This window comes from Canis lupus, unplaced genomic scaffold, assembly GCF_011100685.1.
Source record: "Canis lupus familiaris isolate Mischka breed German Shepherd unplaced genomic scaffold, alternate assembly UU_Cfam_GSD_1.0 chrUn_S1868H2065, whole genome shotgun sequence".
NCBI lineage: Eukaryota > Metazoa > Chordata > Mammalia > Carnivora > Canidae > Canis > Canis lupus.
This window is the reverse complement of record NW_023330729.1, coordinates 14,328-24,302: the sequence shown is the minus strand read 5'-3', so window position 1 is coordinate 24,302 and position 9,975 is coordinate 14,328.

The window sequence follows — 9,975 nt, the reverse complement described above, 5'->3', positions numbered from 1 at the left end:
CACATTTTCTCAAAGAATTCAGGTCACCAAAAGAATTCTCCAATGCTGACCTCACTTAAAATCAAAGTTTAGCTCACAAAAACAGAGAGGGAGAAAAAAGGTAAGAGTGAGGTCTCTGCAAGATAGAAACAGAACTTAAGAACTCGTGGTCTCTAAAGGGGAAAAAAAAAGTGATATCAAAGAAATGTTTTACATGATAATTAATAACATAGCTTCTGGAAGCTAAATCCTTCCTTGTACCATGACCAAGCCCAAACATTCCAAGGAAGTGAGAAACTATCATATGCATGCACAATTCTCAATCTCTCTTTACAAACTCCATTTCACATACATTACTGTAGTATAAAAACATTTCCTACACATCTGTCTTACTAAAAAGGCTGAGGTCAAAACTTTACAGTACAATGTTTACTGAGAGTGAATTAATGTTGAAACTTTGTGCACTGATTTTCCCATAATAAATATTCCTTCATTAAAAGTCACTGAAGTGATTAAGTGGCTTAAGATCTATCAAAAAGTACTAAGCTATCACCACACAAATCAACAGCAAACGGGGCAACTCTCAAAATGAGAACATGTGAAAATAAGAATCAGAGATTTCACTTCTAAAAACCAAGGAAACCTCGAACATTAAGAAGTTTGTGTATTTTTTTTGAGTGGTTATTAGGAAAAAGCAGATACACCGTCCCACATAAAAACTAAAATATCAATAGCCGCCTTTCTCGTGTTAAAGTAAAATTCTAAAAGGTAAGGAACACCAATGCATCTTTTTCTATGCTCTCTAAAAATAAATGTAAAACTACGGTGGTTATACCTCACCATATTTTATGACGCTTATTCATCTATTATTCATTTAGTGTATCATAAGCAATGTAAAATCTGTACTGATGGTTGTACTCCTGTGCAAACTTTTACAATGGACAGCAATAAAATTCCTTTTTCCTTATACAAAGTCATATAAACTGTGAATTATTCTCCTTTTAGATGCGCTCTATTCTTGAACAATCTTTATGAAAATGAAGTTTGTAAACTGTTACACAGCGATCAGGATGCCCAGTCATGTTGCTCGGAAAAGAAATACAACTTAGCAGATACAAAACAGTGTAAAATAAAAACTGTGAATAGAATCTTAAAAAAACAAAACAACAACAACAAAAAAAAAAAGAAAAAAAAAACCACCTCACAATACGGGCACTTCAGTAATCACTGATCTTAAAAGATAATACAGTTAACTTCCATAGTCACTGTTACCCTCTACAAGTTAAAAATACTCCCTATGGTTAATATTTGAAAAGACGCAAACTTATCAAGATGTAAAAATACATACAAACAGAGCCTAAAGTTCCCATGAAATCTAAAGACACTAAAATTTTTTTTAGTCTCATGGTCACCACCATTTTCCAGACTAACAGATGTTAACAAATTATTTTTAGGACAACTCAATTTTGCAAATAATCGTCTTCAGTTTTCCTCTGAGAAATCACTACGTTCTTCATCTTTCTTATCAGATAGAAATGCTCCAATCACTACTCTCATAAGGGAACGTAACTTCTCACAGGCTAGCTGCTGAAGCAGACACTACAACCTGCCAAAGTCCTCAATGGCCACCTTAATTTCCCCCCACAATACACAGAGAACCCTAAAGCGAAACCAAGCAAACCAAAGTGCACTGGTGTAATCAAAATTATTGGAAGTCCAACTAACAAAAAAAAAAAAAAAAAAAAAAAAAAGAGCCCTTCACTGACTTTTTCCTAAATGATTTTTTTTCATATATTTGGCTCAATAAAACCACAACTCTAGAAATCAAGTGTTACTAGTCATTTGACGCAGCGTCTGACACTGCTTTCTATGCACACCCTAACTAAAAGTACCGTTCTAGTAACAGTCTCTAGGTCACGTAAATTTCAGGTATGGAGGCACACACCTGTGAAGTCAAAGGCGAGCTGGCCAACCAGCTCAGGACTCCTGTGTAAGAACCCCGCAGAACGATCTGAATCTTAAAGCCCTGACTATTTTAGAGCAAATGGGTAACGTAAAAATAAACCTACTCTGAATGATAAAAGCAATCTACCAAACAGCATCCACAGACATTGGTTTTTGCACGGGGATTTTTTCCTAAAAAGTCAAAGAAACGTGTAATCAATTTGTTCCTATACACCCAGACGGCTGTCAGTTCACACTAACGCTAGATTGCTTTTGAAATAAATTACAAATCAGAAGTTGTCCAGCAACTGGTCACCTTCTAGGCAAGCGGGTCAAGTTCAGCCTGACCAGTGTTGCAATCAATGCAGACTCCAAAACTTCTAAATAGTCTTCTAATACATAATTTTTTAATCAACAGAAAACTTACGTTTTGTGTGCTAGAAAGCTCCTTCTTCGGTGACTTTTACCTTCAGCTCAAAACAGACACTTGGGCAGAATTAGCTGTGCACGTTTATGTGCTGCTATGTAATCCAAAGGGAATTAAAAAAAAAAAAAAAAAAAAACCTCTTCAGATGTAAAGAATTTTCTTCAAAAACCAAATCCTCCCCACAGTGTTTAGCAGGACATATGGATCCTTCAGCGCCACTCCACCTTTAGGCAAAATGTTTACTAGTGTTCGCTAAAAATGATCTTTATTAAGAATCCTCCAATAACAACCGACGCAATCACGTTTGAACTAAATACCGTCCACTGTTATAATTCACATCACCAAACTTCTGGCCTTCACAGAGGCCTTGTTAATAAGATGCTGCGGGCATCTCAGACCCACAAGTCAATTCTGTTTTTCATGCCTTAGACACTGGCCTAAGCAGGAACGCTGAACGCCTGTGATACTTTCCATTCTGGGGAAAAAAAAAAAAAAAAAAAGGAGGGCTCTCTGCCCCAACTCTTGATCAAAACCAGTTCATTATACCTGAAACTGCCAAGATCAATGCCTTTCAATAACCGCTATCTTTTCAGGTACAAAGGCCTAACTTTTAGGCAACCGAAACGATACTCCTGTTAAAAATTCTCGGGTTTCTGTGTCATTCAACAACCTGAGTCAGTAAATTCAAGACACTGTGTGGAAAACCAGCTAACATACCTAGACCATGCGAAGCTGGAGTGATCCGCTCTTGCCTGCGTTGCTGGTGATTAGCTGGTAAATTACACCTGACCTTACACCCGAGCCCGAGTACAATTAACGGACATCACGCGGCGTCAGGAGTCCTGAAAGCTGGATGAGGTGAGCAGCAGTTCTGGACTCGCAGTGGCACTTGCATTTCAAGGAAGAACTGAAGCTTCATGTCTGCAATCACGATTTGCTGCACACAATACCCCAGAACCCACACAACACGCTCCTCCGGAATCAAGAAGCAGTCAATCCCCATTCTGCTACGTGAGACAAGACCACTGAACCTAAAATGCGGCTGAGCTGCAAAATCCCATGCCCTGTCCTGGATCACCCCATCAAGGGAGGGGGGAGGGGGGAGGGGGAGGGGGAGGCAAATTTCAGAAAGACCGAGCAGCAAGAGCGGCTCAGGACGTGCGTTACCTGTGACACTATTGATCGCGAACTACACAACTTGGGAGAGGCAGTTCCCGGTTGTAATTCAACTCGGCGTGAGCACACGCGAACCTACTTTCTGTGCCCTCCAACGAACGCCCCGAGTGCTGAGAGCGATTCTGCTTCCAAAGTTATGCAAATCAGCTCACAACTCCCATTACGAATTAAAAAAAAAAAAAAGTCTATCAATGCGAGCAACCCAGGAAACTAAATCACTGCGAGATTCTGATGCAATCTGCATACGTGCAACGCTAATTTTCATCTTCATCTAATCTGTGCCGTCGATCTGGGGGCCTAAAGCCAAGGTTTGACCGAAACGTGCTCGACCCCGGAGCCCGGGCGCCGCGTCCCCTCCGCGCGTCGGGCAGCCCGGGTTCCCGGCTCCGGGGTCCGCCGAGGGGCACCGAGTCCCGCGGGCGCGGACAATGGCCCTCCGGAGGGGCCGGGCGCGCGCAGGGCCGGGACCCGCCGCCGCCCGACAGCCGCGGCCGGGCGGAGGGGCGGAGGGGCGGAGGGGCCGGGGCGCCGGGGGCCGGGGCGCCGGGGCCGGGGCCGGGAACGAGGTCGGAGGCCGGGCCGGAGCCCCGAGGCCGAGGTCGGAGGCCGGGCCGGGGAAGCCGAGGCCGGGGTCCGGGGTGCGGGTGCGGGTGCGGGTGCGGGTGCGGGCGCGGGGTCCCGAGTCCCGGGTGCGGGTGCGGGTGCGGGGTCCCGGTGCGGCTGTTGCGGGGGCCCGCGGCCGCGCGGAAAGGGATACAGGTCAAGTCCAAGTCGAACCCATCCTCCTGGTAAGCGGCCTTTTGTTTCTGCTGACGATCTCCTTGATGATGGCTGTCATGTCTGGGAGCCGGTGGCTGGAGAGGAAGGAGGAGAGAGACGGCATGGAGCGGCGGGCGGGAGCGGCCTACTCCGCAAGAGGAAGGAGGAAAAGGGGAAAGGGAGGAGGGATGCGAAGAGAGTAAGCGAAGGGCGAGCGAGGAGGAGGAATCTGGGGGGCAAAGGAGGATGAGAATGAGGGAGGAGGAAGAGGGAAGGGGAGGAGAAGGGGGGGAAGGGAGGAAGTGAGGGATGGGAGGGGTGACACCACCCGGAGATGAGGCACAGACGGAAAGGGGAAAGGAGCAAGTAGAAGAAGAAGCAGAAGAAGTTGCGTGAGTGGAGGGAGAGGGGGGCCCAAGAGGGGCGAAGGAGCGGTTGGAAAGGAAAAAACTAAAGGAGAAAGAAGAAGAAAGGAAGGGGAAGAGGATTGAAAAGGTAAAAAGAGAGGGTGAGAAGAGAGAAGGGGAGAAAGGCTAGAAGATGGGAGGAGGGGGAGCGGGAGGGGGCTGAGGGCGGGAGAGGGAGAGGGATGGGAGCAGGGGCGAGCGCGGCGCGGCGAGAGGGAGGGGGCGGGGGGGCGAGCGGGCGAGGGACGCTGGGCGGGGGGGCGGGCGCGGGCGCGAGAGCGAGGCCGAGGCGAGGGCGGCCGCCCGCCGCTGCCGCTGCCGCTTGCCGCTGCCCGCCGCCGCCGGCCGGCCGGCTCCCCGAGGGCGCTGCCCCCCGCGGCTGCTCACGGGCGCTGAGAGGGGCTCTGGGCCGCGGCCGCCGCCGTCTCTCATCTCCCTCCCTGCGCGCGGCCTCGCCTCTCCGCGGCGCAACTCTCAAACTTCCATCACTGGCTGCAGCTTCCGAGACGAGGCGCCGAGCAGCGCGCCACGCCCGCCCCGCCGCGTATCCTGCCGCGGCGCACAAAGAGTCCCGCCACCTCACCGCCGCCCCGCCCCCGCCGCCGCCGCCGCCGCCGCCGCCGCCGCCGCCGCCCGCAGCGAGCCCGGCGCCCCGGAGCCCGGGGGGAGGCGGGGGCGGGGGGAGGCGGGGGGAGGCGGGGGCCGGGGGGGGCCGGGGCCGGGCGGGGGGAGGGGCGGGGGGCGACCGCCGCGCATGCCCAGTGCGAGCGGCCCCCGGAGCTGCACTTGCCGCGGCCGCTCCTGCAGCGGCGGACGGACGGACGGGCGGGCGGGGGCGTCGGGGACCCGAGTCGGACGGAGGTCGCCGCGCACCGGGGGCGCAGGGGGCGAGGGCGGGGCCAGCGGACCCGGGGCGCCCCTCCCCCGCCCGCAGCTCCCTGTGTCCGCCCCGTGTGCCCCCGCGTGTCCGCTCCCCGCGTGTCCGAGCACGAGGATCACCCCCACTATGGCCCTCGCGTGCCACTGCCCCCGTGCCTGCTCCCCGCGTGTCGGTGTGAGCACGAGCACCCCCCGCGCGTGTTCCCCCGTCCCTCCCGCGTTGGTGTGAGCACGAGGACACCCACATTGTGCCCCCGCGTGTCCGTCCCCCGCGTGTCGGCGTGAGCACGAGGAACACCGCCATTGTGTCCCCGCGTGTCGGTTGTCCCCCCGCGTGTCCCCCCGTGCCTGTCCCTCGCGTGTCCGCCCCTCGCGTGTCCGCCCCCGCGTGTCGGCGTGAGCCCGAGGAACTCCCCCCATTGTGTCTCCGCGCGTGTCCCCGCCCCCGGCTCGCCCCGCCGCCCCACCCCCGCCGCCGCGGGCCCAGGACCCCGGGGACGCGACCCACCGCGCCGCCCCGGCCTCGCCCCCGAGAGCGGGCGTCCGTCCCTCGGGGCGCCTGCTGCCCGGTCCGCGCGGGGCTCGGGGCTCGGGGCTCCGGGCTCCGGGCTCCGGGCTCCGAGGCCGCCTGGCCCCGCCCCCCGCGGGCCGCCGCGAAAACCCGGCCGGCTGGATGGCCGCGGGCCGGCGTGGGCGTCCGCGCGTCGGGCTGCGCCCCGGGCCCGAGCCAGGAGTCCGGGCCGGGAGGGAGCGCCGGCCCGGCGGGTGGGCGGGGCCGAGGGGCTTCCAGGGCGGCGGAGGGCTCCGCGGGCCGCGGCCGGGACTACTTCCAGGGGCGGTCACGTGTGCCCTAGTTGGGGAACTTTCCAAATTCCCAGTCCCCGAGGAGGGTCGGGGGCGGCCGGCGAGCGGCGGCGGTGGGGCGGCGAGTGGCGGGCGGCGGGCGGGCGCGGCGCCGGGGGAGCTGGTTACACAAGCACCCGCGTCCACGCACGTGCCCCCCGCGGCCGGAGAGCCGGGGCCGGCCTCGCCCTGCGGCGGCTGCGCTGCGCTGCGCTGCGCTGCCCTGCGGCGGCTGCGCCGGGCCCGGGGACTGTCGGGTGCGCCCCGCTGCGGGCCCCGCTGCTCGGAGGGCTCGGCCCGGCCGTGCGCCGCCACCGACCTGCCGCCTGAGCCCCGGCCCCCTCCACGCCGGCCGAGGGGCGCCGCGCCCGTTGCCCTGCCCGGGGAGCACCACCAGGCGGGCCGGGGCCGCCCAGAGGAGCGGGGCTGCAGCGGGGCCGGAGCGGGGCCGGAGCGGCCTGCGGGTGAAGCGCAGGGAAGTGACGCGCCGCCCGGGGAGGTGCGCCAGGACGCGGAGGCCGCCCGGAGCGGCTGTCCCGGCGCGCGGTGCTCGCAGGCGGCCCTCGCTACGCCCGCGGCGCCCAGAGCGCCCCTCGGATGGCCCCGGCCCCGGCCCCGGCCCCGCCCTCGCGCTCGGCCTCCCTCCGGGGAGCGCCGCAGGAGGTCGCAACCTGCGGGACCCTCGCGGTCCGTGTCGGTCGGAGCCCGCGTGGGGCGGGGGGAGGCCACACGTAGAAGAGGGAAGCGGGCGGGGGTCCGGGGGAGTAGGGGAGGGCTCCGTCGGGTCTCCAGAACCGAAACCCGCGTGCGCGGCCTGCGGTGGGCCAGAGGCTACGCGGGACGCCCTGCCCTCCAGCTGTGCCGCCGGGTCGCAGGGTTCCGGAGCCGAGCTGCGCTGCCCCGAGCAGCGGATGCTGCTACCTGGTGGGGGATGGGAGACGAGGAGCAGGTTCAAGGAAGGGAGGTCGGCGGCGGAAGGCAGAACTTCGCACCTGTGTCTCCGGTTGCCGACCCCGCCCGGGGTCCCTGCCGTGAGCGCGCGCTCCCCTGCGCCTCCCCGGGAGCTGCCCTACCTGGGGAGGAGTCTGCGGTGCCCTGGAATCCACCTCCCCGGGAGGAAAGGGGCCCGGCGCTGCGCGTCGGAGGCGAGGAGAGGAGGCTTTCCCATTCCCGGGCACAGGGTTCTTCGGGGGGCGGGGAGGGCGCGCCCCCAGCACCGAAGCGCGGGCCTAGGAGGTCGGCCCACTGCGCTCCCGCTGGCAGGGGGGGGAAGACGGCCCAGGAGTTTCGCGGCTTCCCTGAGCATGAGCCGCCCTCCCCCCCAGCACTGAACCAAAGGACCCCTGGTGTCGACAGACAGTGGTCAGCCAGACGGTGATAGCGGGTAGTTATCGGGAATGACTGAATTAACACCGCCCCCCCCCCCCCGCCCCAGTGTCACAGAGGTTCCTCAAGGAAATTTCAGTTTTCGATTTTTGTTTCCCTTCACATCGTCCTGTACTCAGGGGATCCCCTTACCCAAGTGGTAGAGCTGAAAACTCTTAAATAGCTGACTCTACCTGCGCACAGAAGGTTTAAAATTTCAACTTCAACTGCGGACATCGCTCGGCCGCACAGGTATTACAAGACATCGGTTTCCAGGCGCTTCAGTCCTTTACCTGTCTGGATTCAGACCGCCCTAGGGAGAAACAGAAGCTTGTAACAAAGGGGGGATTATATAAAGCTTCGGGGAGGCTAACTATGCAGAATAATTAGTAAACACGATGAACCAGCTTTAATTATAGTTTCTAACAGCTGATTCCAAAACTATATTGTCACTACACCCAAAGGATGTCCAAAGAAAATAGCTTTCTTATTTTCTTTGATAAATGAAATGACCGGCAACTCGATGTGGGTGATATAAATAGTTGATGTGCTTTTTGGAGGTTCTGCTGCTAAAATGTCTTTTGCTGAACACTGATTGCTATAATGCCTTCCTCGTCTCCCACACACTGACCTTTCAAATAGAGATCTAAATCAATGGCTTTAATTTTTAAGCAGTCTTTTCTATTTTTATCTGTTTAACCACTGTTTTCCTAAATAATACAGAATAGAAAAAAATATAATAATTACTGGTTTGAATTTAAACCACCCTATCCTTCCAAGGGTCCAAGGCTTTTCCCCTTATTTCATTTATCCTGATTATAAATGTCACGGTTCTTTTGAATAAAGATGCTTATTAGTCCAAGACATTTCTCCGGAAGGCGCTACAAGTAACCATATCCAAAAAAGAATTTTTCCCTTCTTATCTGTCAGCCCTCCTGGAGCTGTTGCACAGGGCACTTGGGTCTCCCATCCCGGTAGAGAGGTGTGCCCTAGGAAATGATCGCTCTCAGAGAAATGACAGTGGGGCTGGGTATTCCAGGAGAGCCGCGGAGTGGAACGGGCGCTTGCTGTGTCCAAGATGCATTCAGAAATTGTGACATGGGCCAGAGAGTGAAAGAAAGAAGAGACCTAATGTGACAAATCTGCTTTGACTGCTTTACTTTCCAACCTAACACTGGCTACTGGACATTGTACTCGGGTCCTTTTAGTATTAACTCCAATGGTAGTCCTATGGAATACATATTCTGCTTTTAACTCTTCCATTAGAAAAAGGTACTAATTTGTATCTGCCAGTAGGTCTTGAGGCACTTGCCAGGTGCTTCCCAGAGGGGCCCTCTTTTGTGTAGCCACGGGATGGACATGGAGAAGGAGTCAAGGCTGCCCTGTGCCTCACTCCTACAAATCTTGCCCTTCACAGCATCCTTCTGGCTTCCGGGGCATCAGGGTTTCTTTTTTTTTTTTTTTTTTTTTTTTGGCATCGGTGTTTCTGAAAATGAAGAGCACCTGTCTGAAGGCGAAAATGAGACAACTGTTTAAAGTATCTTTTTTGTTTACTTCTTTCATGATGTGACATCTTTTATCTCCATCCTTTCATTTAATTGTCCAATCAACAAATATTTGAGCTAATTATGTGCTCGTTCTGTGCACAGAGCCATGACCATGGCATACAGGGTCCAGCCTTTACGGAACGGAGTCTCCATGAAACTTGGCTTCTTTACCTGACATTGTTGCTGCCTCCTCACAGCCCATGGGAGGAGGTTAAGGCAGTTGGAAGAACCCTGACGTTGGTAATGGCTTCAGTTATCTTTTGCTGCATGACAAGCCACCATAAGCTCTGTAACTTAAGACAACCACGACCACTTCTTTGCTCACAATTCTGCAGTTTGGAAAGGGCACAGCTGGGCAGTTCTGCTTTCCCAGGATGGCAGCTGGGGTCAGACACGGTGGCCTGTAGCTGTGAGTTTGGTCACTGAGGCCAGAATGGCCAAGATGCTACCCCCACATCTGATTCTTAGGCTGGGCCAGCTGAAGTGGCTGGCGGCCCCCTCTCTTCACGTGATCGCTCATCATTCAGTGGGCCAGTCCCAGCCCCTTTATGCTTTCTTTACAGCCTGGATCCCAAGAAAGAGAAAGCAGAGGCTATCAGGCCTGCGAAAGCCACGGTGTGGAAGCCCCAGAAGGTCACTTCCATTTTAT